This window comes from Primulina tabacum, chromosome 9, assembly GCF_025594145.1.
Source record: "Primulina tabacum isolate GXHZ01 chromosome 9, ASM2559414v2, whole genome shotgun sequence".
In the NCBI taxonomy this organism is placed as follows: Eukaryota; Viridiplantae; Streptophyta; class Magnoliopsida; order Lamiales; family Gesneriaceae; genus Primulina; species Primulina tabacum.
Genome location: NC_134558.1, coordinates 36,741,939 through 36,767,503, shown reverse-complemented (window position 1 = coordinate 36,767,503; position 25,565 = coordinate 36,741,939). Strand labels below are relative to the sequence as shown.

At 37.7% G+C, this 25,565-nt stretch overlaps 1 pseudogene; it reads right to left on the bottom strand.

Annotated features, from left to right (window-relative positions):
* Positions 1-509: 509 nt before the first annotated feature.
* LOC142555722 (labd-13Z-ene-9,15,16-triol synthase, chloroplastic-like) lies at positions 510-23,852 on the bottom strand (annotated as a pseudogene).
* Positions 23,853-25,565: the final 1,713 nt, after the last annotated feature.

Below are 25,565 nucleotides of genomic sequence, written 5' to 3'. Positions count from 1 at the left end.
AGTGGGACTCGAATCTGCGTCTTCCACATTTTTACAGGGTGAGATCACCGAAGCCGGATCTCAGCCTGTTGTTGTTACAATGCCATGAATAACAAAAAATTCTGACCCCGACCGAGTGGGGTCAAATCTATATAGATGTTATATCATTCTTCACACCTTTCTGTAGAAATTACACATTAATGTAATGGGATACGTAAGATAACTCCACCCCTTGGATGTTGAATTGTTTTGATGTATAATTATGTCATGGATTGCTATCACTTTCGAGTGGAGCCTATGCAAGATGTATATATATATATATACTGATATTGTGTGTAAAATCTCAAAATCGCTACTCTTCATGGCAATGAAAGAAACGCGAATATTGATTCCGTAAAAGAGAGTAAGCCTAGCTATCAATTGCAGAATAGGCCGGTAAAGGGCCAAATAGTGGATACGGGCTAAACAGGACGATAGCCGCGATGTGAACTGCAAGAGCTGAGACGGGCTAATACTTTAATCAAACGATAAATTCCTAAACACAGTCTATGCATATGTCATTACTATTCAAGGTAAAACAAGTGACGCACAGAGAAGAATTCACAGAATTAATTATTTGGATTGTTCGAAACTTACCAAGCATGCAGTGAAGTAACAAACATGTTACAATATATTTAATTATGCATAGATTTCCGGTTCATGCAACCTCGGAGAAGGAATAGCCAATAAGTGCATTACCATCCTCTCAGCCAGGAGAATTCCAGGACAAACCCTTCTCCCCGATCCAAACGGGAGATACTGGAAATTGTTCCCACTGAAATCAAAATTTCCAGAGTCATTCAAAAACCTATCAGGTTTAAATTCAGATGGGTTTTCCCAAACGAGAGGATCCCTGTGAATGGACCACATATTCAAGAAAACTCTGGACCCCTTTGGGATTGTGTATCTCCCAATTATGCTGGATTGGCTCGGAAGCCTGGGGATTAGTAGAGGAACCGGTGGATGAAGGCGAAAAGATTCTTTTATAACGGCATTCAAATAGTGTAGTCCTAGTAAGTGGGATTCTTCCACCGTATTTTTTAGACCTACTACTTCTGTTAGCTCGTCTTGCACTCTTTTCTTTACTTGAGGATCGTTCAAAACCTCGGCCATTACCCACTCAATGATCGTGGCCGTTGTATCCGTGCCTCCAGCGATAATATCCTATTGCAGAAAAAATTTCCAGTTAGACATAGATTTCCTGTACGATTTTACAAGTTTTCATGCCGAACATTCATGCATCAAATAGTAAATGTATTCTAACTTCCCTCTTGATTTTTGTTCTACCTTATTCTGTTTGTTTTTCATGCATCAAAATGTTATTCTCTATGCATGCATCAATGTATCGTTTTCCTCTTATTATTACTATGTGTTGAGAGTTGCTATTTCAGTTGGTAGAAAGCGTGTTCTCTATTTCAGAATTGTAATAGGTATAAATAGTGCTAAGAACAGTACAAAGGCAGTTGAGTGAAACATTTTTTTTCTCACTTCATCTCTTATCAGAGCAATCATAGCGTTCAACCTAAAAATTTTTTTTTCTTGCTTCGATTGCAGCTTTGGCGATCATCAGTGATCGATCTTGATCTCTCCGTTTTTTTCTGCAATTGCTACTGAATCTATGGCGGTGAGAATTGAAATTCATGATCCACTTTATGTATCTGCTTCGGATACACCAGGACTCAATTTAATCACCAAGCAGCTTAACGGATCTGAGAACTATGGGATCTGGAGCAGAGCAATGTTAATCGGACTGCGAGCTAAGAACAAATTGGCATTCATTGATGGGAGCTGCAGGCGACCTGAAGCCACATCCAACATGCTGCTGCAATGGGAAAAGTGCAACGCGATGGTCATGTCTTGGATTATGAATGCGGTATCTAAGGAAATCTTAGGAGGAATTGTTTACTCCACTGATGCAGGTACGGTTTGGAATGACTTGAAGGATCGTTTTGACAACATCAATGGATCTCGAATCATCTCGATTCACCGCGATATTGGACGCCTTATGCAAGGTCCTACTACTATTTCCGTCTATTATTCTGAATTGCGCCAACTCTGGGATGAATATGCTTCGCTTGTTGTTTTGCCTCGTTGTGATTGTGAATCTGCTCGAAAATATGCGGAACATGACCAGCAACATAAGCTCTTGCAATTTCTTATGGGACTTAATGAGAGTTATGCACATGTTCGAAGCCACATCTTACACATGACTCCGCTACCTTCGGTTGGTCAAGCTTATTCCATAGTTGCTCAAGAGGAATCTCACCGCTCCTTAATGTCAACAACACCACAAGTCATTGAACCAGCACCTTCTGTCTTTTATTCTGCTAAAGGAAGATTCCATGATAAGAAGCGATACTTGCCTACATGTGAGTATTGTCACATGACTGGCCATTCAAAGGAGAACTGCTTCAAGATAATTGGATATCTAGTTGGTCATCGTTTGCACAAACCTGGGAATAAGAGTCAATTTCCGAAATTTCAGAAGGATGGATACAAAAAAAGAATCGTAAATATGTCTAACAATTGTGCTCCTCAAACAGAATCTACTGTCAGCTCTGCTCCTGATGCTTTGTTTAACCCGGAGCAATATGCCGAGATCTTGAAACTCCTCAACAAGGACCGAGTTTTGGACATTTCTAATCCTCCTGAAGTGAATATGGCAGGTACCTCATCCATATCACCCTCTTCTTTGAACTCACAATGGATCATTGATAGCGGTGCAAATGATCATATGGTGGGATGACATTCTGTATTGCTTCCCTCTCATTCATGTGGTTCTCCTCGAGGTTCGGTTAAAATGCCTGATGGAAACACCACAAATGTGTCCACCTTAGGATCCATAGCCATCACTGATTCCATTATTCTTCATAATGTCCTTCAAGTCCCTGCCTTCAATCACAATTTATTGTCCATGTCTCGTTTTACAAAAGAAAATCAACGCTCAGTTATTTTTTATCCCCATTTTTATGTCTTTCAGGACTTACAACATGGGAAGATTCTGGGGATTGGTAAATAACGCAATGACTATTTTTTTTTTGATTCATCTAGCTTTCCTTCTCAGCTCCAAACAGCCTGTAATTTCAATTGTAATACTGTCTTGCCTTATAGCACTTTTACTTCTGCTCAAGACAATGTATGTAAACCTTCTGTTGAAACTCTTTGGCACCAAAGACTTGGTCATATTTCCTTAACACGTATGAAGTTACTGTCTTTACTTTTCTCGCAATTTAAATCTTTCACATTGCAACATATGTCACCAAGCCAAACAAACTCGCCTACCATTCCCCACTTCAAGTTCCACTTCTTATACTGCTCCATTTCAATTACTCCATCTAGATTTGTGGGGACCTTTTCGCCATGCCACCTACAATGGTGAACGCTATTTCCTCACCATCAGTTGATGAGTTTACTCGGGTCACTTGGACATATTTGATGCAATCCAAACTTGACCTCTTTCCGATTATCAAAGCCTTTATTGCGCTCATTCATAATCAGTTCTCCACCACAATAAAGACTATCCGAACTGATAATGCCCTTGATTTTTTCAAATCTGAATGTACCTCTTATTTCTCTTCCTTTTGTATTGTTCATCAAAGCTCATGTGCCTATACGCCACAACAAAATGGGCTTGTCGAACGTAAACATCGTCACATTCTTGAAGTCATTCGTGCTCTTAAATTCTAGGCTTCTCTTCCTCATCGTTTTTGGGGAAGATTGTGTTCTTACGGCCTGTTACCTCATTAATCGCATCCCCACTCCCTTGTTATCCAATAAAACCCCATTTGAGATGTTGTATCATATCCCTCCTTCCTATGTTCATCTTCGAGTGCATGGATGTCTATGCTATGCCTCCATTTTACCCCATGGCGATAAATTTTCTCCCCGCGCTCAGGCTTGTGTTTTCCTTGGCTATTCCCTTCACCAAAAAAGGTATAAACTGATGGATCTTACAAATGGCATGTTCTTGGTTTCACGTGATGCTCAGTTTTATGAACACATATTTCCCTTTGCCACACCTGACATTTCACATCCCCTATTCACATCTTCTCCATCTCTTGAGGATCCTGATGTTCCTCCCTTGGTTTCTCCATCTCATGTTCCACCTCTGCCGCCTTCTATACGGCGTTCCTCAAGGATCATTCAACCTCCTGCTTGGTCCAAAGATTTTGTTTGTCCATCTATCCATCAATCTACCCACACTCCTCACCATATGTCCCATTTTTTGTCATACTCAAAGTTGTCCCCCACCTACCAACGTTTCCTTGTATCTATTTCTGCCCATAAAGAACCTTCTACTTACCATGAGGCTATTACCGATCCGTGATGGAGAGCTGCCATGGATCAAGAGTTAGAAGCTCTTCGGGCCAATGGGACTTGGGTTGTTTGTCCACTTCCTCCTGGAAAATCTGCCATTGGTCATAAGTGGGTCTTCAAAATCAAGCATAATTCTGATGGTTGTGTGGATCGCTTCAAGGCTCGTCTTGTTGCAAAAGGGACACCCAACAACCGGGTATCGATTATCATGATACGTTTTCCCATGTCGCTAAGATCATTACTGTCCGCTGTTTATTAAGTTTGGCTACTCGAATGCATTGGCCACTCCATCAAATGGATGTAACTAACGCCTTCCTTCAAGGTGCCTTAGATGAGGAGATCTCCATGCACCTTCCTCAGGGTTTTCGCACTCAGGGGGAGTCTATGGTTTGTAGACTGCTCAAATCCTTATACGGTCTTAAACAGGCCTCAAGACAATGGAATATCAGGTTTGCAAGCTTAATGCAACATGCTGGATTGATACAATCTCAAAATGATCATTCCCTATTTATTAAGAAGGAAGTTAAAGTCGTCACTATTCTACTAGTGTATGTGGATGATATAGTGAGAACAGGGAATTGTGAAGAATCTATTGCAGCTCTTAAGGCTTACCTACATTCAAAAATCAAAGTAAAGGACTTAGGATCACTCAAATATTTCCTAGGTATTGAAGTGGCTCGCTCAAAGCGAGGAATCTGCTTGAATCAGAGGAAATACACTCTAGAATTGATTTCAGAAGCAGGTTTATTTGGTGGGAAGGTCTGTGAAACTGCCAATGGAACAAAACATCAAGTTGACATCCATTGAGTTTGATCAGATTGCACAATCAGAATGCATCACACGACAAATTACTTCAAGACCCGAGCACTTACAGAAGGCTGATAGGAAGGCTGCTATAATTGACAGTAACAAGGCCAGACATCTGTTTTGCGGTGCAAACTTTGAGTCAATTCATGCAAAACCCCAAGACATCTCACATGGATGCAACAAGGAAGGTCCTGCGATATCTAAAGTCAGCCCCAGGTCTTGGCATTTTCCTACCAGCGCATGGCTTCACTTTCGTTAACAGCTTATTGTGACTCAGATTGGGGAACTTGTCCCATGAGTAGAAGGTCAGTTACAGGGTACTGCATCAAGCTTCGAGATGCTCTAATATCATGGAGAACAAAGAAGCAAAGCACTGTCACAAGGTCTTCGGCTGAAGCGGAATATAGAGCGATGGCAAACACGACTTGTGAAATAATGTGGATTATGGGACTGATGAATGATATGGGAATAGAATTCACACAACCGACGGTGCTATATTGCGATAACATGGCAGCCATACATATAGCAGCAAACCCCATGTATCATGAAAGAACGAAACATATAGAAATTGATTGCCACATAGTGCGAGAGAAGATTCAAGAAAAGAAGATTGCAACAGCCTATCTTCCAACCAACCATCAACAAGCAGACATCTTTACGAAAAGCTTTAGGAAGATCGCAACACCATTATTTGTTGTCCAAGCTTGGAGTAATAAATCTCTCTATCAAGCTTTAGGGGAAGTGTTGAGAGTTGCTATTTCAGTTGTTAGAAAGCGTGTTCTCTATTTCAGAATTGTAATAGTATAAATAGTGCTAAGAACAGTACAAAGGCAGTTGAGTGAAACATTTTTTTTTCTCAATTCATCTCTTTCAACAATATGCGGTGTACACGTACCTTCTCTAGTTTTTTACATAGTATATTAAGACTCATGTCCAAAATCTATGAATGGAAGAAACCGAAAATTGAGTGTCACGTAATCCCCTATCTGAGATCAATACGACGAGCTCAATAAATAACTGAATTGGAAGTTATTGATTGAACCAATATTGACAAACCATTGGTCAGCAACTGACGGCAATTAGAATCAACTGAGTTTTTCAAATATATAAGGAAAATTCACTTTGCAGCACATGGTCAACTGATCATTCCAGAATATTGATCAAACAATTGTGATCTGTGAACTGAGATATATAGAGAAGGAACAATTCAAGTGAACTCAAGAGAGTTATTTCTTGTTGTGAGAAAGAATAAAAGAGTGCACTTAGTGTGATTTGTTCTTGTATCTCAAATCAATGTATTGATCAATAATAATGTCTCCACGTAGGTCAATTTTTGGAGAGTCATCTAAAATCTTGAGTTCTTTTGATCTCTATTCATTTTCTGTTTCTTCTAGATTTGATCTTGAGAGTTCTGTTTCCACAGTGTATGTGTGAGTTGAGAGTGAGTGTTGTGTGTATCAGAATGTAGGTGTTGTGCGTAGGTGTTGTAACACCCACGACAACATGCAGTGGAAATTATGATTTTAACACACCTACACGTAGCTGGAATAATGATAATAATACGAGATACGAGATGTAAATTATGCACAAGTATAAAATACTTGTGCGGTGCCTCAGGGCAAAATAATTCACTATAAAAACTTGTAAGTTTACAAAAACCAATACTAGTGAAAGAATAAAACAACTCCCTTATTAAGGCGAGTAACAAATTGCATCCTAAACCTCTAACAAACCGTATAACTAAAATACATAGGATGCATCAACTGAGAAGTGAAAAAAATCTTCAAAACTTCACACACTAATCAACACGGTGATTAGGTGTTGTCTTCGGATGTTGGCAGCACTTCACAGCAACAAGTTATCAATCACGAGATGGCTTCAATCAGAAAACCTTTTCTTCGTACAAATGCATCCCTGTTTCTCCGAAAGTTTTTGCTCTGTATCGTCACTCTCTCACCCTTTTTTTTCTTCTCCTTTGAGTCCTATTTAACATAGAAAAACCAATTTCATTAGGAAACAAACTCTTTTTAAAACAAGGATAATATCTTAAAGATATTGTGATATCATATCTTAAAGATATTATGATATCATATCTTAAAGATATTACGAGTCATATCAAAATATAGTCTTATATCACATATTGAATTTATAAGAGATCATAACATCAATTTCGAGATTATCCTCATGTCTAGAAAGGCAAAATATTAAAGATAAAAAAGGAAAATATATCAAGGAGTAAAATTCCTTTCAATCTCCCCCTTTTTGCCTTTCTGGACAAAACAACCCAAAAATGGTAGTACATCTCAGCTCCCCCTGAGTTAGCAAATCAGTGACTCAGCCAACTTTAGTTGACTCCCCCTGAATTCTACCGTTAAGCCTTCCCCTGATGAAAAATACAGTTCACACAGGTGTTGTATGTTAGATGTTGCAACATTCAGATCATAACACCGAAATAGTTCATTAATCAGGAGTGACAAAGATCAGAGAGAATAAAAGGACAACTAAAATACTAAAACCATCAAGAGAGGAAAAAAAACTCAAAATCTCATTATCCTTCATTACTGTCATCATCATCAGCCATTTTTGCTCCACTGGTTCCAGCTATATCTGTATCTACTCCCCCTTTTTGTCCAGAATGGACACTTTCACCCAGCAGAAGCTCATAGTCAGCCACTTGATTTTCATAATGTTCAATGGTTTTCTTGGCATTTTCAATCTGTTGTCGACCATAGGCAATCTGAGCTTGAATGTAGGAGATAGACAGTGTGACATAACCAGTAGGAGGAACATCTGTAGGTGGCTGTTCAGCTGTCTCAGGCACATGTTCAGATGTTGTATCATCAGTGTTGCCAACATCCGGAGCAACACTGGAAGTCACCCACGGCAGATCAATCTGTCTGTTGCCTTTAAAGTACACAGGAGAAATCTTCAGGAGTCTCTAACAAGGCAGAGATCTTCATCAATGTCCCTAATGAACCCTTGAGACTCCAAGATCCCATAGATCAGTGAGGGATATGGTAGCTTAGTCTTCTTGAAGTCCCCTTCAGCATATTGTAATGCTGTCCTGAACACCAACCTCCCAAAATTAAAGGCCCTTCCAGTGCCAATATTAAACAAAACCAGGGCTTGAGATCTGGTCACAGTGGTGGAATTTGTTGACGAGGTCCAATTCCAAATTGATGTCTTGTGCAGCACGGAGAAAAAAGAAGTGAGATTAGCAGCACTCAACTTCTTGGGATAATCAGGGAATACTTTGATCAGGCCTCCAGTGAGCACAGAGGTTACAACATTTATGTCCAGATCCTCTTCAACTTCCTCAATATCCTGAGTGTTGTAGAATGCATTGATCACAGAAGGTGAGAACTTGTAGATACTGATCACGAACAAACACTCTCCCATACTTCACCGATTCCTCATCTCCAACACTGCCCAGGAGATTGCAGTAGAATTCTAACACTACACGGCGACAGTAGGGCATAACAGTAGTGACTGTGGATAGCAACCTTTGGTTCTTGAGAAACTCAATCAAATTGTATTTCCCATATGCATTAACATCAATATTTTACTCCTCAATCAGCTCTCTCTGAACAAACAACGGCCATAATGCCAAGGCATCCTCAGAATAAAATTTGGGGGAAAAAGACTTACTTAAATCATAGTCAGCCGAGTCAATGTGGCGCTCGGTGTTGTCAACATCCACCTCAACACCGACAGCAGTAGCAGCAACATCATCAGAAGACTCACTAGCTTCAGAGCCAATATCCTCAGATTCAGCATCACCCTGTTCCTCAGATTCAAAGTCAGATACAGACGATGAAGAGGAAGAAGCTCCAGGTCGGTTTTGCTCAAACTCCTTCATCATTTCTGAATCAGGTTCATCATCCTTAGAAATTTGTTTCTTGGCAGCCTTTTCTTCCTTAAGGTGAGCGAGAAACTCGGCCAGAGATTGTTCATCTTCTAAAGGCTCATCAGGAACTCTTTCTTTTGCAACATTTTGAGTATCTGTGATGGGGTTTTGTTTTTGAATACCAGAAGTAGAACCAGGTTCCTTTGCAGCAACAGTTGGTTTGGAGCTAGCCACCAACTCAAAATCATCATCATTGGAGTCGTCTCCAGATGAGAAATCAGGGTCCAGAATAAATGGGACGGTGGATGCCCTTGGTTTCTTGGTTGGAACAAAGTCAGGATCGAACCCTGCTTGTCTCTTTGACCTTCGGCGCATAGGAGCAGTGGGAAAAGCTTTATTCAAGACTTCAAAGTCCGGTGGATTCTCGACATTGATCTCGTTCCCAGGTTCACCAGGAGCGATCATTTCCAGCGGAGTTGGTTCTTCTGACACGCCCACAATTTCCATCCCCTCAACATTGGTTTCGGCTGTGGGTGTTGTGTCAGGTGATTTTCCACCCATGCTCGCAGCCATTTCACTCATAATGTCGTGAGGATCGAAGCCAGCCATCTGCGAAATCAAGAACAAAAGAAGTAGATCGGTTCGAAGGATACAGAAAATCGCGAAGAACAGAGATATTTTAAGCAAAAACAATGAATAGTGAGGGCAGGAGAAATTTTAGAATGTGAGGGAAAATACTAAACAGTAAAGTTATTCTTCGTCCATTCCTAATTATTTAAGCACAACTCTCCAACGGTAACATTCTGTTGAGCCGCAACTTCAGCACCTTTTCAACTCAATTTTTACTCTCACCCAACGGTAACTTTCTGAAACAGTGACATCATTATTTCAAAAAATCAGGCAGGATAAAACACCACGTCGAATTAACCCCACAAACAGTTAGAAATCAAGAAATTTCAAAATTAAGTCGGTTAGGGTTTTCTTCGTATTTCATGAATTAAAAACTGGTAGCCCACTGGACATGATGAATTCACAAAACAACAGTATGAATGACCTAAGTTTATGCCTAAAGTATGATCAAAAATGAAATGCACACGCATGTGATCAAACTGTGATCAGTCTGTACTTAGGTGTTGGCAACACCTCTTGGCAACATTCACAAGTTGGACTCAAACTTTCTTGAACATTTTTAATTCAGACATGGTAGCTCCCACTCTAGAAGAACGGTCTTCATAGGACTCCTATAGGTAGCTTTTTCCATCTGTATTTTGACTTAGAAGTGGTAGCTCCCACACTAGAAGAACGGTCTTCATAGGACTCCTATAGGTAGCTTTTTCCATCTGTATTTTGACTTAGAAGTGGTAGCTCCCACACTAGAAGAACGGTCTTCATTGGACTCCTCTAGGTAGCTTTTTCCATTTTCTTCTAAACATTTTTTTTGTTATATTTTATTCTCTTTTCTATTTTTCACCATATTGCTCAAGAATTTTCTAAGTCATTATCTACATTGGACAAGATCATGTGGTACACGATCATCCTCAACAGCTCTATGACTTAGATTGAGCACACACCATTCTTTGGAGAATATTGATGGAAAGTTTGATTCACAACTGAGAGCACGCCATTCAGTATCCTACACTTGTACAGGCTTCACACAAAGCAGGATGTATGCAATATGTCTAGCATCCTAAAAATAAAATGCACATGCATGCTGGGTGTTGTCCACAGGTGTTGTAACACCGAGGACAACATCCGTGAGTGATCATTGTGTACACAAGCTGAGAGACTTCCTAAGATTGGAAAATCTCTCAAAATCCAATGGTTTTGTAAAGATATCAGCCAGTTGGTTCTCAGTTCCAACAAATTCCATTCGAATTTACCCTTATCAACCAAATCTCGAATAAAATGATGTCTAATGTCTATGTGTTTCGTTCGAGAGTGTTGTACTGGATTTTTTGAAATATCAATTGCACTTGAATTGTCACAGTATACAATTAAGGTGTCACTGTTGAAACCATAGTCTTTAATCATTTGATTCATCCACAAAAGTTGTGAACAACAGCTAGCAGCTGTAACATATTCAGATTCAGCAGTGGACAGAGATACACAATTTTGCTTTTTACTATACCATGACACCAAATTGTTACCAAGATAAAAACACCCACCCGTGGTACTTTTCCTATCATATAAGTTTCCAGCCCAGTCAGCATCACTAAAGCCCACTAAATTGGTGTTTGTTTCTTTGGTGTACCATAAACCTAAGTCAACTGTTCCAGATATATATCACAAAATTCTTTTGACAGCCTTTAGATGAGTGACTTTAGGATCAGCCTGGTACCTAGCACACAAACAAACACTAAACATGATGTCGGGACGACTTGCACTTAAGTAAAGAAGACTGCCTATGATGCTGCGATACTGGGTGTTGTCAACACCTGCCGCAACATCGTCTTTGGATAATTTTTCAGTCGACCTCATTGGTGTTTTCATGTGCTTAGTGTTCTCAGTAGAGAATTTATTCACCAAATTCTTGGCATACTTGGATTGACATAGAAAGATATCATCATGCATTTGTTTAATTTGCAATCCAAGAAAGAAACTTAATTCTCCTACCATGCTTATTTCAAATGTGGTAGACATGCATTTAACAAATTCATCAACATGCTTTTGAGAAGAAGCACCAAAAATGATGTCATCCACATAATTTGACACACAAGAATATCATGCTTCGATTTTTGAATAAAAAGGGTTTTATCAACCTCACCTCTTTTGAAGCCTAAGTCAAGCAGATATTCAGTAAGCCTTCCATACCATGCTCTTGGAGCTTGTTTAAGTCCATAGAGTGCTTTCTTCAACTTGTAGACATGGTTCGGGTGGTGTGGATCTTCAAATCCTTTAGGTTGGCTTACATAAGCTTCTTCTTTCAAGATGCCATTCAAAAAGGCACTTTTCTACATCCATCTGATATAATTTTATGTCCATGTAACATGCAATAGCAAGTAAAATTCTAACCGATTCAATCCGGGCAACATGGGCAAACGTTTCATCAAAATCAATTCCTTCAATTTGAGTATACCCTTGAGCCACTAGCCTAGCTTTATTTCTCACAACAATTCCAGATTCATCAGTTTTGTTTTTAAAGATCCATTTGGTTCCAATAACATTCACATTATCGGGTCTGAGAACCAAATCTCACACATCATTCCTAACAAATCGTTCAAGTTCCTCATGCATTGCATCAACCCAAAATTCATCTTTTAAGGCTTCATTTATATTTTTGGGTTCAATGAGCGAAACAAAACAAGAATGGCTTACTTGAGAGTATACGGAAGTCATGCATACTAGACCCATCATTTTGCGATAGTCTACCTTCTCCTTTCTTCTCGTTTGCATTCCTCCAAATGTTTCTCCAATGATCTGAGATGATGGATGATTTTTCTGAACCTTGCTGGGAATATCAATCTCTTCATTGGTTACTACTGTCATCATTCTCAGTATACTTTCCTAGTTCATCATTTGATTCTGCCAGTGCAGGTGTTGTCTCCGGTGTTACAACACCGGGTGCAACATCTGTGTTAGGCAATGTCTCACTTTCGTTCAGCAGCCCATCAATATCATCCTCGATTGTTTTTCCCGTTAGATCTGCAAGATCATCAAAAACAACGTTAATAGACTCCATAGTCGTTCTTGTTATCAGATTATACACGCGATAGGCACGACTATTAGATGAATAACCAACGAATAAACATTTGTCACTTTTAGAGTCAAACTTTGCAAGATGGTCTCGGTCATTCAAAACATAACATACACACCCAAAGACATGAAAATACTTAAGGTTCGGCCTCTTTCCCATGATGATTTCATAGGATGTCATAGTAGAACCACTCCTTAAGTACACACGATTTGAAATATGACATGCTGTGTTCAAGGCCTCGGCCCAAAATCTCTTTGAAATATTCTTTGAACTTAACATAACCCTAGCCATTTCTTGCAGTGTCCTATTCTTCCTTTCGGCTATTCCATTTTGTTGAGGAGTCTTAGGGGCCGAAAATTCATGAGTTATCCCTCTCTCTTTCACAAAATGATATAAAGTGTGAGTTTTCAAATTCTTTACCATGGTCAGTCCTTATCTTACCAACCCTCAGATTATGTAGATTAGTAATCTTAGCATGTAATTTCTTGAAAACATAAAATGTATCGGATTTTTCTCTAAGAAATCTTACCCAAGTAAAGCGAGAGAAATCATCCACACAAACGCATGAATACTTCTTACCTCCAAGACTTTCCACTTCCATTTGACCCATAAGATCCATGTGCAAGAGTTCAAGACACCGTGTTGTCCCAAAGTGTTGCAACACTTGATGGGAAACACGTGTTCGCTTACCCTTTTGACATGCACCACAAACATACGGAATTCCAGAGGATAAATTAGGCATACCTCTCACAGCATCGTACTTACCAAGGTTCTTTAATGTCTTGAAGTTTGCATGTCCCAATTTTTGATGCCACAAGTTTAATTCACTCACCTTTGAATGATTGCATACTAAGTCTTCTCCAAGTTGATAGCAATTATCAGCAGACCTTGTACCTGTCAAAATACGAGTATTAGAATATCAAACACTTCACAATTGTCTTTATCAAACTTAACATGCAAACCGTCATCACAAAGTTGACTTATGCTTATTAAGTTTGAGTTAAGCCCTTCGACATAAAGCACATTGTGTAGATTAGGCAGTCCATCAACATTCAAGGTTCATTTGCCAGCAATTCTTCCTTTAGCACCACCACCATACGTCACATGACCACTCCTCAGTTCAACATAGTCAATCAAATGGTCTTTAGAACCTGTCATGTGGCGCGAACAGCCACTGTCAAAGTACCATATTCCTGCAATGTTAGTCTTTAATGAAGTATAAATAATGGAACATTGAATCTTAGCCTTTGGTACCCAAACCCTTTTTACCGTCGGTTTTCTGTTGGCAGTGTTGCGTCGGGTGTTATACAACACCTGTGGCAACACCTGTTCTGATTCCCATCTCTTGTAATCATCTCTCAGTTTAAAGCAGTAGGGTTTGATATGACCAGGTCTAAAACAATAGTGGCAGATAAAGTGGCGTTTTCTGGATTTGGACTTCTTGGTAGATATTTGCCTTTTAGATGGAGCACCTTTTTCAGTTTGTGTAGCATTTGAGGTTTCAACACTTCCTTTGACAAAAACAGTTGGTTTTCTCTCAGTATTGGAAGATTCTCCAATTTCGAACAGACTGTTCGGATAACCAAGTCCAGCTTTGTCATTTTGTCCAATCATCAAAAGTGAATCAAGTTTGGATGAACTTGAATTCATCTTGGCAAGAATCTGAGTTGCTTCTCCAAGTTCCTCTTTGACTTTGTATAATTCCAAATCTTTCTTGCTTAAGATTACTTCATGTCGTGAAATTTGTGATTTTAACTCAGCATTCTCTTTGGAGAGAATTGCATTTCCTTTAGTTCTTTTGATCCAGTCTTCATATAATTCTTCGTACATCGTCTGCATACTTTCTAGAGTGACTTCATCATCATCTACCTCTTGAGTTTCAGACTGACTTGCCTCCGCAAGGGTTGTAGATTTAAGACATACTGAATTCGAAGAGGTGTTGCGGCCAGGTATTGCAACACCTGTGGCAACACCCAAGGGATTGATTTGCATTGAGCGTTTTTCCTTGATCACAGAAGATAACGATGTTTGATTTTCAGATTCACTTGATCCTTGATCATCATCAGACTCTTCATCACTCAAAGTGACAGCCATGCCTTTGTTTCTTCGAAGTCGATTGGCACACTCATTGGCATAGTGTCCAAATCATGAACACTCTCTGCATTGTACTGAGTCCAAATTTCTGACATTTGATTGGATTTGCAATTCAGTTTTTGGTCAAAATTGTCCTTTCATAGGAGTAAACTTTTGAGCTTTTGCAGAAGTGGTGATATTGGGCAACACAGATTTTTGCCCAATTTTCTTCTTTTCTCTCATTTTCTTCAAGTAATCACCGAATTTTTTAGTAATTAGAGAGATAGAATCTTCACCTAAATCAGATTCATTCACTTCTTTAGATATTTGAAGGATTTCATCATAAGAGTCAGTTGAAACTTCAAGGGCTACTGTCTTCCCTTTATCCTTCTTTTGTAAATCAAGATTCATCTCAGAAGTTCTGAGGGAACTCATTAATTCATCCAGGTTGATTGTTGAAGTGTCTTTAGATTCTTCAATTGCACAAACTTTGACATTAAATTTCTCAGGTAGAGATCTTAAAACTTTGTTCACCAATCTTTCATTGGACATGGGATCTCCAAGACTGTGAGCTTCATTAGAAAGTTGTCTCAACCGGCTATCATACTCAAGAATAGACTCCTTGTCCTCCATTCTCAAACTTTCGAACTTTGATGTCACCATCCTTAGCCTAGTTTTACGCACACTTGCGGATCCTTCACAGTGCTTCTGGAGTATCTCCCAAGCATCTTTGGTGCATACACAAGTGGTGATTAAATTAAACATCCTTGTGTCAACAGATGAAAATATAGCATTGAGAGCCTTGGAATTAAAGTTTGAAGTTTGCACTTCATCGACAGTCCATGTACTTTCAGGTTTGAGCCGTGTGTCTCCATCAACATCCTCGAGTTTTGGTGGACTCCAACCATCAAGTACACGTTGCCAAGCTCTTTCTTCAATGGATTTAATAAAAACCCTCATCTTTACTTTCCACAATGCATAGTTTGATCCATCCAACACGGGAGGCCTAAAAACAGTATTTGTTGATCCTTCCATAATTCCTTTTCACTCTGAAAACAAAACAAACAGGATCTCACTCAGTAGCGTCAAGTGGAAGCTCTGATACCAATTGAGAGTTCTGTTTCCACAGTGTATGTGTGAGTTGAGAGTGAGTGTTGTGTGTATCAGAATGTAGGTGTTGTAACACCCACGACAACATGCAGCGGAAATTATGATTTTAACACACCTACACGTAGCTGGAATAATGATAATAATACGAGATACGAGATGTAAATTATGCACAAGTATAAAATACTTGTGCGGTGCCTCAGGGCAAAATAATTCACTAGAAAAACTTGTAAGTTTACAAAAACCAATACTAGTGAAAGAATAAAACAACTCCCTTATTAAGGCGAGTAACAAATTGCATCCTAAACCTCTAACAAACCGTATAACCAAAATACATAGGATGCATCAACTGAGAAGTGAAAAAAATCTTCAAAACTCCACACACTAATCAACACGGTGATTAGGTGTTGTCTTCGGATGTTGGCAGCACTTCACAGCAACAAGTTATCAATCACGAGATGGCTTCAATCAGAAAACATTTTCTTCGTACAAATGCATCTCTGTCTCTCCGAAAGTTTTTGCTCTGTATCGTCACTCTCTCACCCTTTTTTTTTCTTCTCCTTTGAGTCCTATTTAACATAGAAAAACAAATTTCATTAGGAAACAAACTCTTTTTAAAACAAGGATAATATCTTAAAGATATTATGATATCATATCTTAAAGATATTACGAGTCATATCAAAATATAGTCTTATATCACATATTGAATTTATAAGAGATCATATCATCAATTTCGAGATTATCCTCATGTATAGAAAGACAAAATATTAAAGATAAAAAAAAAATATCAAAGAATAAAATTACTTTCAGATCTCTATTCTGTGCATCATCACCATTGAACGTATTCCAATCCTTTTCTTTTGAGGGCATTTTTTTAACAAAATTAATTGTTGGCCTTTCAAAGTAAAACTAAAAAGCGAAGAAACTCGAGGAAATTACCTTTAATATAGCCTTTATTTGAGGCAGATTGATTGATCTATCGGGATCATCTTGCTCCTTGAGCTCCAAAAGAATTTGCAAAAAATCCTTTCTTCTTCCGTCCCTCCCTTTTCCACTCACCATCGTCTTCATACGTTCATTTATTACAGAATCAACAATTTCATCGATAGATGGTATCAAACTCTTTGCTTCTTTCTCTATTCCTTGAACGTCAAACTTGGCCAAAACTGGGAAAAAATCGGAAACATTAGGCTTCCCCAACAAATCTACAAGTTTCGACATTGCCTCCCGAAACTCGGTTCCAATTCTATCGATTATTTTCTTATCCATCGTACCACCCCAGAGCATACTGAAAACCACGTTCAGTTCAGTGACGAATATCAATTCGGTAATTTCAACTGAACTACCAGTCTTCATATACAAGCTTTTAACAACCTTTCTAACCTCGTCTTTTCGATGAACGTAGGAAGCTTCAAGATTGCTGTTACTTAGCATCTCTCGCACGAATAGTTTGCGCATGTCACGCCAGTACTGACCGTACGGAGACCAGACTATGTCTACTCCGCCGGTGGCAACTATGGCTGCAACAGGGGGATCCCGGTTGGCGAAAATGGCGTCTTGGCCTCTCACTACTTCTTTTATCAGGGACGGTGAGCTTATTACTACGCATAGTTTGCTACCAAGCCAGAGCTTGTAAACCGGGCCGTATTTTTTAGCCAATTCTGTGAATTGTTTGTGCAAGTTGACCTTAAGGAACGGTAGGTATCCAAGAAATGGCAGGCCCCGAGGACCTGGTGGAATCGGATGTGTTTCTTTTTTAGATGTTTTGGAAATAAAAAAATACCAGAATATGGATACTATGATGAGAAAGGCGGTGAGAATCGGTAGTGAGAAATCATCCGTTTTTGCAACTGAGAATTGGCTATAGCAATTACGGAAAAAATAGTAGTTGTTTACCAATTAAGTTCACGGCAGCTTTGTTTATATATAACAATGAGAGCTGACTTCTCGTGCTGCGCTCAAAGGGTCGGTTTAGAAGTTGGTATTGAATAATTTGATTCAAAATTAGACCGAATTATTTCAAATATCTTATATTTGCGCATATATATATATATATATGTGTGTGTATTTTCCTTCCAATTTTAAATTCATTCGTTAACATAGCTTCCACTAACTCCCAAATCCTTCTTTCCAAACTTAACTTTATAAATTATTTTACTTGTATATTGCAAATACATGCTAGTTTTGACTCTGAATTTTCCATAAAGTCGACTTGGACATATTGTTTAATAGTTGAAGTTAAATTAGCGTGTATAATAATAATAACGAGATTATTTCGATAACTGAAGAGTTTTCATGAATGTGGATTATAAGTTTTAAATAATTTGCATATATTCATTTAGTTTCGCAATATTTGGGCATAATGGTGGGTAGGAAGTGATAAAACCATATTTTTCTAAGTACAATGATATCAATTAATAATACAGAAAGGCGGGCATGTAGTTATTGCGTTCACAAAATGTGAAACAGTTGACTTGATGCGCAATAAAATATTGAATATTTCACATGACAAGATTTGCAAAATAATTTTTTAAATTATTATAATATTAATATTAATATATATAGTTTAATATTTAAAATGTATTCTAAAGCACTCTTTTAAAAAAAGGTGTCCTGAAGATTAACTACACGTGCCACTCGTCCGATTATCTCGTAAATTTGCTGACGAAATGCTATTTATTTCATGACCATTCAAATCGATTGAAGTTTGAGCCACACATCACATCGGGAAACTGTCAATTTTAAGTATTCTTACACATTCTAGAACAGTTGAATCAAATGTACTCTACATGAAGTCTACTCGGTGTCAGTGTACAACGACAACAAATTCAAAACCCAATTTTAAATTTGTGATTGAACTAATTAAATATGTCTGTTACATTTTCATTCAACGTTTATTTTTGCTTGTAAATATAAAAACTCGTATTTTTTATATTAAATTAAATTTGTACGAAATATTTCATCACTACATGAACATTGTTGTATACATCAACTACACTAATTTCACATAATTGTCGGCGAGAGTAGTCAAGGACATAATTAAACTGAATGAAAGTGAGAGTTGGCAAATTTGAATCAAATTTGTCGAGGAATGTTCATACGCGTTTTTAACGCGTATTCACACTGACAGAGGCTCTATAAATAGAGCTCTCTCCTTCATTCTGAAATCATCATTTCTTCGAGTTTTCTCTCATCTTATAAGCATTTGAGTGCTTAGTTCTATAATATTTGTATGGTGTTTTGTTCTCCTGTATTAAGAGAGTGTGTTTTCTTTTTGGAAACACAGTGAGTGCAGTTGTACACCACAAAATATTATAGTGGAATTCTTTTCATCTTGCCCGTAGTTTTTACCCTAATAATTTTTAGGGGTTTTTCACGTAAATCTCGGTGTCCAGTTTATTCTTTATTTTCGGGTTTTATTATCTCAAATTCCGCACGTGGGACCAACAAGTGGTATCAGAGCCTTGGTTTAAATTTCTTAAAATTCTAAGTATGCTCTGTGGTTGCATCCTAGACTGATCTTCCACATCAGAAAAGATTTTTTGAGATTTTTTATTTAAGACGGTATTATTTTGTCCAGTCTACTAAAATTGTTGTAGACATAATGACGGGAAGGTACGAGATAGCAAAGTTCAACGGAAGCAATTTTATGTTGTGGAAAATAAAGATACAAGCAGTTTTAAGAAAAGAGAATTGCTTGGCAGCTATTGGAGATAGCCCGGTGGCGATTACGGATGATGGAAAGTGGAATGAGATGAATGATAATGTTGTTGCCAATTTACACTTGGCTATAGCTGACGAAGTTTTGTCAAGTATCTCTGAGATAAAAACAGCCAAAGTTATCTGGGATACTCTGACAAAGATGTACGAGGATCAAGTGACTACACAACATGATTTTCCTAAAGAGAAGGCTTTATACTCTTCGGATGGCGGAATCCTCATCGATGACCGACCATATCAATACATTAAATACTCTATTTGCCCAACTCACTTCCATGGGGCATAAAATAGGGGAAAATGAACGTGCGGAGCTTCTACTTCAAAGTATACCAGATTCATATGATCAACTTATCATCAACATTACCAACAATATTCTTATGGGTTTTCTAAGATTCGACGATGTCTTAACTGCGGTTCTCGGAGAAGAAAGTCGGCGCAAGAATAAGGAAGATATGTTGGTAACATCGAAGCAAGCAGAGGCTTTACCGATGATAAGAGGAAGATTTATGGATCATGACTCCAGTGGGAGCCAAAGACGGGGTAGATCAAAGTCGAGAAGTAAGAAGAAAAATATTTACTGCTTTAAATGTGGCGGTAAAGGGCACTTCAAGAAAGAGTGTATGAGTATCGATAAAAGTTCTCAAGGAAATGTGGCCAGTACTTCAGGCAGTGGTGAAATATTATTCAGCGAAGCGGCAACAGTTGCAGAAGGCAGACACAAATTTTGTGACACATGGATTATGGATTCAGGAGCGACGTGACACATGACGTCTCGGAGAGAATGGTTTGATCATTATGAACCAGTCTCAGGAGGATCTGTATTCATGGGAAATGATCATGCCTTGGAAATCGCTGGGGTCGGTACTATCAAAATTAAAATGTTTAATGGCAACATTCGCACTATACAGGAGGTACGACATGTGAAGGGACTAACGAAAAATCTTTTGTCCTTGGGACAATTGGATGACATCGGGTAGCAAAACTCGTATCGAGAACGGGATCATGAAAATTGTGAAAGGCGCGCTTGTGGTTATGAAGGAGGAAAAAGTTGCTGCAAATCTGTATGTACTTTTGGGAGAAATACACAAAGAGGCAGAATTAGCTGTTGCATCAAATGGTTCAGGAGAAGAATTAACAGTGTTATGGCATAGAAAGCTCGGGCATATGTCTAAACGGGGGTTGAAAATTCTCTCAGAACGGAAGCTACTGTCGGGACTTACAAAAGTGTCACTACCCTTTTGTGAGCACTGTGTTACCAGTAAACAACACAGATTAAAGTTTGGCACTTCTACTGCCAGGAGCAAAAGCATATTGGAGCGATTCATTCGGATGTTTGGCAAGCACCGGTTGTATTCCTAGGAGGAGCGAGATACTTTGACTCGTTCATTGATGATTTTTCTAGGAGATGTTGGGTGTATCTAATCAAGAAAAAATCAGACGTTTTTCAGATCTTCAAATATTTCAAAGCACGGGTTGATCTTATCCAAAGCACAACCCATCAAGGGTGGATTAGTCGATACTACACTTGAATATTTATCTTTATATTTTAATATAATTTGATAATATGAGTCTTTAATATTTTTATTGAAGTTGACATATATAATCCAAAAGTTAATATTTTACCACATAATAAAAAATTAAATACTTGAGATGTAGGGTGGTATAATTAATCCTCAAATGCTTTTTCAACTTCAATAAATGTTAAACTACAAACGAAGTTTAGGGGAAAAAAAGCCATCTCAAATCTCTCTCTATATGTGTGTATATATATTTGGCGAAAGATTACTAAATATATTTTGGAAACAGATTTTTAATCTTAGTTTATGGAATTTAGAGATTGATACCCCACAAGATCAATATGTACCAATGGAAGTTTAATTTAGTGATGTTAAATTAACCATATTTCTGGACATTAAGATTTGAAAAGGTAAAAATTATTTTTTTAAAAAAAACTTGTTAGTTAAATTACATTTGGGAATTATTTTAACATTATCGGTAAAATCAAACTGTTATCGATCAAACAACTATAATTGTTAACTGTATTTAGAATTTGACCAAATTTCCGCTAATATCATTATCTAATAAAGTCCTAAAACCCTACAGTGCCATCTCGTCGTAGTTCGATACATTTGTCATTACGAATTCAAGGTAAAACAAATGACGCAGAGAAGAATTCACAAAATTATTTGGATTGTTCGACATCTTCGAAACCAACAAGGCAGTAAAACAGCAAACGATATACATTAATTTACGCATACATGTCCGAATCATCCAACCTCGGAGAAGGAATAGCAATCAAGGGCGTCCTCTTCCTCGTGACAATCCCAAACTTTTCAGACAAATCAATCTTTTCTGATCCCTCGGGCAACTCCCAATCAAACACATGGAAAAGAGTGGCCAACAAGTGCATTACCATCCTCTCAGCCAGGAGAATTCCAGGGCAAACCCTCCTCCCAGATCCAAACGGGAGATACTGGAAATTGTTCCCATTGAAATTAAAATTTCCAGGGTCGTTCAAAAATCTATCAGGCTTAAATTCAGACGGGTTTTCCCAAAAAAGAGGATCCCTATGAATGGACCACATGTTCAAGAAAACACTTGAGCCCTTTGGGATTGTGTATCCTCCAATTATGCTGCATTGACTTGAAAGCCTTGGGATTAGCAGGGGAACCGGTGGATGAAGACGAAAAGTTTCTTTTACAACGGCATCCAAATATTGTAGTTTTGGTATGTGGGATTCTTCCACTGTATTTTTTAGACCTACTACTTCTGCTAGCTCCTCTTGCACTCTTCCCTTTACTTGTGGATTGTTCAAAACCTCAGCCATTACCCATTCAATTGTTGTCCCTGTTGTATCGGTGCCTCCAATGACGATATCCTATTGCAGGGAATTTTGAGTTACAGATTTTCTGAAATTCACGTTGAACATTATGCTTTCTTGTACACATGCATCATATATTATATGTATATGTATTATTTTCCTTTGTTTTTTTCTTTTCTTTTTTTCTGTTATGATATCAAATTGTCTTCCTCTTATTATTATTCGAGATATGTATTTTATACAATTTTTTACACACCATATGAAGATTTATACCCAAAATCTAGACGTTCCCATTCGCACACATCATAGCTTAGTAAAATCCCGTTGTTCCTTTGTTGGATTGTTTTTTTTAATAAAACAGTTAAGTTAAACTAAATTAAAATAAAATAAAAGGCGAAAAATTACGTACCGTTAATATAGCCTTCATTTGAGGCAGATTTGTTGATCTCTCGGAATCTTCGTGCTCCTTAAGCTCCAAAAGAATTTGCAAAAAGTCCTTTCTTCTTCCGTCCTCACTCTTTCCACTTCTTAATTGTCTTCATACGTTCGCATATTATAGAATCAAGAATTTCATGGAAACATGATAACAAACTCTTTGCTTCTCTCTCTATTCCTTGAACATCAAACTTAGCCAAAACTGGGAAAAAATCAGAAACATTTGGCTTTCCCATCAAATCTACGAGTTTCGACATAACCTCCCGAAACTCACTTCCAATTCTATCGATTACTTTGTTATCCATCGTACCACCCCAAAGAAAACTCAAAACCACATTCAGTTCAGTAACGAATATCAAATCGCCAGTTTCAACAGAACTACCAGCCTTCGTATACAAGCTTTTAACAAGCTTTTCAACCTCGTTTTTTCGATGAAAGTAGGAAGCTTCAAGATTTCTGTTACTTAGCATCTCTCGCACGAATAGTTTACGCATATCCCGCCAGTACTGCCCGTACGGAGACCAGACTATGTCTAGTCCGCCGGTGATGACTATGGCTGCAATGGGGGGATCCCGGTTGGCGAAAATCGTGTCTTGATCTCTCACAACTTCATTTATCAGGCACGGTGAGCTGATGACTACGCATAGTTTGCTACCAAGCCTGAGCTTGTAGACTGGGCCGTATTTTTTAGCCAATTCTGTGAATTGTTTGTGCAAGTTGACCTGAAGGAAAGGTAAGTATCCAAGAATGGGCAGGCCCCGAGGACCAGGTGGGATCGGATGTGCTTCCTTTTTAGATGTTTTGGAAATCCAAAAATACCAGAATAAGGATACTAAGATGACAATGGCAGTGAGATACGGGAGTGAGAAACCATCCATTTTGGCTGCTGAGAGTTGGCTTTCAGAAATGATGGAAAATTTGTTGCATGCAAACATGATTCTGAAAAATATATATATGCTACACGTACGTGCCACTAAGCGTTTTCCCTCTTCCTTGATTGCCACGTTTGGTTCGGCAACTACTACATCTATATCGGTGGCCGACTGCAAAATTGGTGATTTTATGTTACACGAGAGTGCTTTCTTACACAATATATTTGCATGTGAAATCCGTAAATACTGTTTTTTTTGGGCATCTCGTACAAACCACAGCAAAGAGATAATATTTGATTTTTTATTGAGATACTTCAAAATTAAAAATTGTGAAGTTATTTAGCCTCACTGATTGGGACATAATAATTAAGGGTAGGTAGGTCTTACGAATTTTTATCTGTGAGACAGGTCAACCCTACCGATATTCACAATAAAAAGTAATACTCTTAATATAAAAAGTAATATTTTTTTATGGATGACCCAAATAAGATATTTGTCTCACAAAATACAACACGTGAGACATGTATGGTTTAATGTGTACATAAACTAGTAAATTATTTTATTTCTATATAGTACTGGCTTTTGTGTATGCAGTACATGTATGGTTTTTGTACATAAACTAGTAAATTAAATTGGTATACATAACTATTGAAAAAGGTTTAGCTGGTAAATATTTGCTTAAATTGAAATTACTTGACTTTTAAACGTGCTAATTTTAATTTGATAACTCATGTTTGACTGTATAAGTGAAATTTGGCTTATTGATGGCTTCTATCCTTGCATTCTTATAAAAACTTGTATCACGATCGTATATTTTTTATATTATATTTATACGAAATTTTGCATCAGTACAGGGACATTGTGTATACAAACATAAACACTAGTTAATTTCACCTATTTATTCTGATTATTTTCTAAATGTTAAAAACATAAAAAAAAAAAAAACAAAAATAGTAGCATAGCCTAAAAAAAGGATTATTTATCAAGAAAAAAGATTGGAATATACTATATAATAACTAGTAAAAAAGAATGGTATTCTATATTTGTTAGATAATTTTCATCAAATCTGAAATTCTATTTTTTAAAAGAGAATTTATAATTGAAATCTTGCATAGAGAAGTAATAAAATTGATCCCAATCTTATCTTTACTTGCATAAATACTAATCTTCTAATATATTAAAGTTGTGAATCCTCTAATAATTAAATTCGAATTAATTTTATGAAATCTTATTTAATTTTACACAAATACACTCAAATCTTCATTTTGTTTTAAATTTTTTCAAATTTGTCTCTAATAATATCTCATCATTCATGCATGGTGGTTTAGAGACCACATCTTTAATCAACATGGTTTGATTTCTTGAATTTTTAAATATTTTATTTTGATTCAATTTTTTGTAATTATTAATATTTTCACTAAATTGAATTTCTATAAAATTAAAAATTATTACACATAATACACTTTGGCCCATGGAACTGGAGTGTAACCTAATAGCTTTCTTTAACTGCCAGATGAACGACGAGCCAAAGCAAAAAGCACCACCTGACCCGTCTCAATCCCTGAAAACCCCCCTCCCCACCCCAAAGAATGAATATCTCTCTTTGACTGAAGCATCGACATTAATTTTAATGACCCCTGGTGGAGGTGCGATCCTTTGGCATTGAATCTGTCCATGTAAACGGGATGGGAACTGTATATTTTTTTGACAAGAGACAAACTCGCCCCACATAAAGTTTGCTCTCATTCCAAAACCTCTTTCGCTTTCATTCGACGTTTCTCAGAGATATATTGGTTTCTAGCCAACTATACACTCCAAGACAACTGTACCGTTGTCGTCAACCATCACATATCC